The sequence below is a fragment of the Choristoneura fumiferana genome, chromosome 26 (genome assembly GCF_025370935.1).
Source record: "Choristoneura fumiferana chromosome 26, NRCan_CFum_1, whole genome shotgun sequence".
NCBI classification, from domain to species: Eukaryota; Metazoa; Arthropoda; class Insecta; order Lepidoptera; family Tortricidae; genus Choristoneura; species Choristoneura fumiferana.
The window spans coordinates 3,873,942-3,879,941 of record NC_133497.1 but is presented as its reverse complement, the minus strand read 5'-3'; the positions used below and the strand labels follow the sequence as shown (position 1 = coordinate 3,879,941).

The following is a 6,000-nucleotide window of genomic DNA, read 5'->3' as shown; positions in this document are numbered from 1 at the left end:
CCTAGCTTGAAAAGGAGACAAACATCAAATTTTAGCCTTCGTGCATTTGGCAAAATAATTGTATCAGCCATCGCTGTACACAGCATTTTTGTACCACTTAGTAGAGACTGCTTTCGAGTTCCAGTTTTAAGTTGGTTCGATAGGGCTTCGCTAATATGAAAATGCCTAATGTTATTGCAAAAGATACATGTGTTTATACCATTTCTGAATCTGCATAACATGCCTAATTTATTGACGTTATTTATTTGTTTCGTTTCTAGTATTTTTTTTCATGGCAGATGGATAAAGTTGAAATTCATGTTTTTGAGACAACTTAAATCAAGATTAATGAAGTTTGTTTCAGCATTTTACGGTAGTTACTGACAAATAACACATTTCACTTCTGAAGTAACTATTCACCATTTGATACACATAAAAAACTGTTATTAAGAGCTTTCAAGTCGATGCTGTACTAAAAATGTCAAGACAAAGGGAGTATCCCCAAAAATCTTTATTTCGGTAATAACTCGAAAACCGTGCAACTTTTACTGGGATCATGTTAGGTTGGTTAGTTCCTCTTGAGCTGGCCTACCTCTGGTGTCACTGTGACGTGGTACTTCTGGGGACACCCTGTATGTTCAAAATATATACAATCTGAATATATAACAGTTGAAAGAAGATTCGAGGCGGTCTTTTTTTATAATATAAAAATATTATTTAAGTTAGCTAGTAGATTTATTATTTAGTAGTATTTAGCTCTTAGGTATATGATTGTATTTTCTATAAGTTTATATTCTTAAATAAATTTTCCCCGTTTTGTTGAAAGAAATAACAATTAAAATATTTAAAGTAAGTACTTAAAGTAGTAAGTATCTCTATGTATATACTTGTGTTTTCTGTACTGCTTACTGTATTGGAGTGCAATTAAGAATTATTGTATTGTATTGTACGTTTTTCATAATGGTCAAAATACATACATATAAATGCCCATATTCATCATCTCCAGTCTATTTTCATCGTACTAATGTATAAGTTCACAATTTATATTTTTGAGAGAGGGTAGACATGATTGATAGTCAGTAAGTGGGTAGATACATTCTTTTGTCGATCGAATGAGGTGGAATGACTCTGATACTGACTAAAAATAACATAAAACTTAAGTAGAAAATAATGTAAATCCTTGTTCCCCCTTACCCTTATCGCCCCATTGAAGGCATTTTGTTTGTGTCTGTTGTAGATGGGTTCTGGCTAATACCCCACCGAAACTTTCAGTATTACCGAACAACAAGACTAAAGTCTTTCGGCCGTGTCTTATCTAACCACGACATTGGCGGAATCATCGCATGGATCGATGGGGCCATTATTATCCCAAAAATTGAATTGAGTCTAATACTCGTATTGCAGTATGATTGCTGGTGCAGTGTGCTTTGTAAATGTCGATTAATTTGTAATGTCAGAAGATAGTATTCACTTATTTAAAACACAAAAATGAAATCTGAAAATGAATCTTTGTTCAACGGTGGGTCATTAAATTTTTTTTTCGGTTTTTTGACCTTATCCAACCTACATTCTTAGTGGCAGTTATCCTGGCTGCTATAAAAAAACCTAACATCGAAGGCTAAGGCGGGAGCGTAGGTATGGTCAAATTTAGAACGCACCTACCCCACTTACCGGGAGGAAAAAGTTCACACTGTCAATATTACGAATTCTAGTAATAATTATTTTAACTTTAAGTAGGTTTAGCTACTTGCATAATGAAATGTAAAAAGTACTGTCTAACCCACTTATCAATGTCCAACTAAACCCTGGATCTAGAAAGCTGAACTTGGACTTCGGAATTCCCTCTTTTTAAAGTCAAAGTCAAAAGTCAAAAGTATTTATTTGCCAGAATACAGTACAGGAGGTCTTACATTGTATTTTTTATTTCAGTGTATTCAGTGCATGCAGGCGGTGCAAATATTCTGTTGAGAGGCGTATAATTATTTTATACAATTACAAATTTCCTATGTCAAATATCAAATTAAAATAGATCAAAAAATCATATAAATAATCAAAATAATAAATTCATAAGTTCACAAAATAACTCTAACGTATAAAAACATGTCGAGAAGCCAACTCTCAACTTATTCTTAAAACTATTCCCCCAGCCTTATGTCATGCGGCTGGTTGTTATACAATTTAATGGACATGTATTTTTATGAAGACAAGAACTTGGATGTATTTTGAGATATTTCCATGGGATGAGAATTCTGCGATTTAGAAAAAGCCACTGGCATAAGCTAGCTAGCATCCTGAAACTGATTTATAAGAGTGTTCAATTTATTTTCTTCCATCTACCTACTATTTTTCTCGCTGTCATGAGGTGAAAATTTGGATTTTTGCCAGGTATAATTATTATACAGTAGTTTAATGTGCATAAGACAATTATGCAAATTGAATAATATGATTTGAGAATTTCGGCAATTTGTTTATATGCATATTGTTTTATACGTTCTCAATATTTCGACGGATTGAAATTCTGATATTTATGTTATGAGAAATGAAAATTCGCAAATCGTTATGACAAACATTACACTCCCGTATTTTAATGCAAGCATTTTTCTTTGTGAAATTTCTGTATCGATTATGTGTTTCAACCATTATAGAAAACGTACTGTATGGATTTTAATTGATATTTCATTTAACTATTTATTCTTTATAATTTTATGTATTTTAAACGTATACATTATCATCATATTATGCATTTTGTGCAATATGACTAAGGGGCCATCCATAAAGTACGCCACACTAGTTTTGACCCTTTTAGAACCCCCCTCCCCTTGCCACACGTATTGCTATGAAATTTTTATTTTGTTCCTGTGTCCCAAACCGCTTGACCCCCCCCCCCCCCTAATGTGTGACGTACTTTATGGATAACCCCTAAGAACCATTATGCATTGTAGCTATTATATATTTTGACCACTATGCATTTCAAGCTTATGCGTTTAGAACTTATGTCAAATAACTGTATATATTTTGATGCATTATATTTTTAAATTTTCGGTATTTCAACTGTATGTATTTCAACCGATATTTATTTTTAATTTATACATTATAATACGTACACCTCGCAACAGCACGCGTTTGATTGTTCGAGTCTTGATCCTCTGTCAGATCTCTCCTCGGTCTCTCTACAGTATTATAAGTACTGACCGTTTGCTTGATTGGCGTGGTCGTGTTCCATATTCCCACTGTGACCACCCAGCGTTGAGTTGGACTCGACATTACTGTAATTACTTGAAGGACCAGTAGCTTGCACAGTTCCGAGTTGGTATGCAAAGCATATACCTGAAAAAGGAATCTTGGTCAGTTAACTTTCCAAACATCGAAAACTAACATAAATTAAGAAACATTCTGAATTTGTCTGTACCATTACCATGAGTTTACAATGACCGTACTCGATAGCGACGGCGTAAATTATTTGTATGGAGAATTGTACAGCGCCTCTACAAATAATTTACGCCGTCGCTATCGAGTACGGTCACTGTAAACTCATGGTAGTGGTACTGCTTTTGTTTTCGACTGGGGCGGCTACTCGAGACGCTAGATACCTTTACTTAGTACAGAGCGCCGCGCGCGCCAGCTCTAGTCCGAGAGCTGGCACCAATTTTTGGGTAGGTATTTGAGGTAAGCTGAAAACTTGTCCCATACCTCTCCTATTATACCCCGACGCAGAACTATAGACCTGGCTGGTTATAGCGGGGCTAAATCAGTCCCTAAATTATAAAAATATTTTTTTTCCTCAATATGTTTTTGAGGCAATATGCAATTTTTATATGTAAACTAAAAATAAGATTTTAAAAAAGACTGATCATTTTTGTGGGACATTCTACCTGCCAGGTGATCTAACAAGTTTATTTGTTGAGTAAGAAATGTGGTAGTCTCTAAAAGAAGAAATTTAGATATTTGTAATTATAACTAGGTTTAAAGATGTACCTAATGCATAGGTAATATGATTGAGTAGGTATTTCTCAATAAGTTGTCCCGTCATGAAATTGACAAGATATAAGTATTATCAAGAAATTATTAACACTAAGAACGAGACCATAAAACATAAACTGGTCAGGAAAATGTCACGAAATCTTGTGAGAAAAAAAAAAACGTAATTTTGTAACTAAGTACATCGAAACTTTCTATTGGATCCAACAACAAAGATTATCTGACTTTTTATCACCTTTACCACAACGTTTTGTTTATATTGAAAAACAATATTATACTCATTTTTAAGGTTCCATAGCCAAAATGGCAAAAACGGAACCCTTATAGTTTCGCCATGTCTGTCTGTCTGTCCATCCGTCCGCGGCTTTGCTCAGGGACTATCAATGCTATAAAGCTGTAATTTTGTCACGGGGTGGTGTCCGGGGAAGTTGTTCGGATGAAGGAAGAAGACAGGAATAGGGCAGACAGTGATATTTATTTAGGATAATAATAAAAGGGCACCTGCGGACAAACAGACGCGGTCTTAAGTATCTAAAAGGTATGCTTTGACACTGCATCAACAATTATAAAAATAAGTACATAGTTAATCAACTTACGTTTCCGTGCCCAGTTCTTCATTTATATAAATCAATGGCACTGAAGTCCAGCAGTATTACAATCTAATGATCTTATGAAACTTCACAAAATGCACTGTACAATTATAAAACCTTCCTTCGTATAGGAGTAGTAAATTATGAGCTTATTATGGAGTTTAAAGAGATTTATAGGATCTAGGATAAAGGAAGGTAAGTGTTCAGCTCGGAGGCTCTGAATAGAATGGCTACTTGACGTAAATTGAACAGGTGTGGAATTTAGAAAAGGAAATTTGAATTTAAATGTTATTTTTTCGAATATGTGCTAAACCAGACAGTTAGGACAAAGAGTTAGGATGAAACGAGCTGTATGACACCTCGTTACAATACCCGGCCTGCCCTGGAAGAAAAAATCCTGAGGGATGTTAAGTCCTGATGGGATTTTTTCGTTGTGTTAAAAAGAGTATAGTTAAGGTAATTAAAATGAGTGATGTGAATGATTGTAATTTAGAGAGTGCGTAATGATAATTTACAATATGTGTATCTTACAAGAGAAACGATTCGAGGAAACACTCTGCATTCATTCATTCATCTATCATTCATAATTTTGGTTAGTATTGTAAGTAATTAACCAAAATATCTTGTGTAGGAGTATCCATTGATATTTAATGGCATACTCGTCAAATCGTTCTCGAATGGTATTAAGGCTTTTTACAGTAACCACCCGCTGATGTGTTTAAGATGAACCTTACTAGAGTAAAATATGAGTATTGCATACTCGAACTCATGCACTTAAAGTATGTATGCACGTATATATGCAAGAAAAATTAATTCAAATACATCTTAAACGTAGTTTAATAATAAGACATGGATAACAATAAATAATTGAATCCAAGTATGGCTCAACATAGTTCTTAGATATCAGTTGACGTACTTGGTGTCAAACTGTTCCATCGGAACTACTATGACTTGGTAATTATCCTGTGTATTTATCAAAGGTAAAGTAATATTGATTAGACTAGGTCAACAATGTATTTTATTAATGAAGAATCGAAAAGAGTAATGAAATGAGAAAAGGTGTATGGATAAATTATATACAGTATATACATAGGTAAGTTTTTTTTTAAAGTAATGCTAGGATAAAAGTAATAATGATTTTTATGGGAAAAAATATTGCCAAATGTGAATGAACTCTTCATTTTAATTTTTAGTTTTGGGAATCGGCTTTAGGTCTCTAACGTGCCATCGTCCCAGTGGTTTGTTAGACATGTCCGTTAATTCATAAACTAGTGGTGATATTTTTTGGGTAACCTTGCATTTAATAAATTTAGGAGCGAGTTTGGCCAAGTGATATTTACCTGCGTTGCTGATGGTATAGTTATGTTTCCAGACAATATCACCGACATTGAATTCTATATGTTGATGATGTTTATTATATGATGTTGAGTTTATTTGATGTGCTTTCCACAAC

At 34.0% G+C, this 6,000-nt stretch overlaps 2 protein-coding genes across 2 annotated transcripts in view; both read right to left on the bottom strand.

The window, feature by feature from the left end:
- LOC141442620 (coagulation factor IX-like) overlaps positions 1 to 6,000 on the bottom strand; it is a 69,212-nt gene that overhangs the window by 3,596 nt on the left and 59,616 nt on the right. The gene's annotated exons all lie outside the window — the stretch shown is intronic.
- LOC141442625 (uncharacterized) overlaps positions 1 to 6,000 on the bottom strand; it is a 55,999-nt gene that overhangs the window by 41,708 nt on the left and 8,291 nt on the right. The window contains exon 2 of the mRNA XM_074107649.1: positions 3,172 to 3,306. The gene's annotated coding sequence lies outside the window, so the exon portion shown is untranslated. The remainder of the gene's footprint in view (positions 1 to 3,171; positions 3,307 to 6,000) is intronic.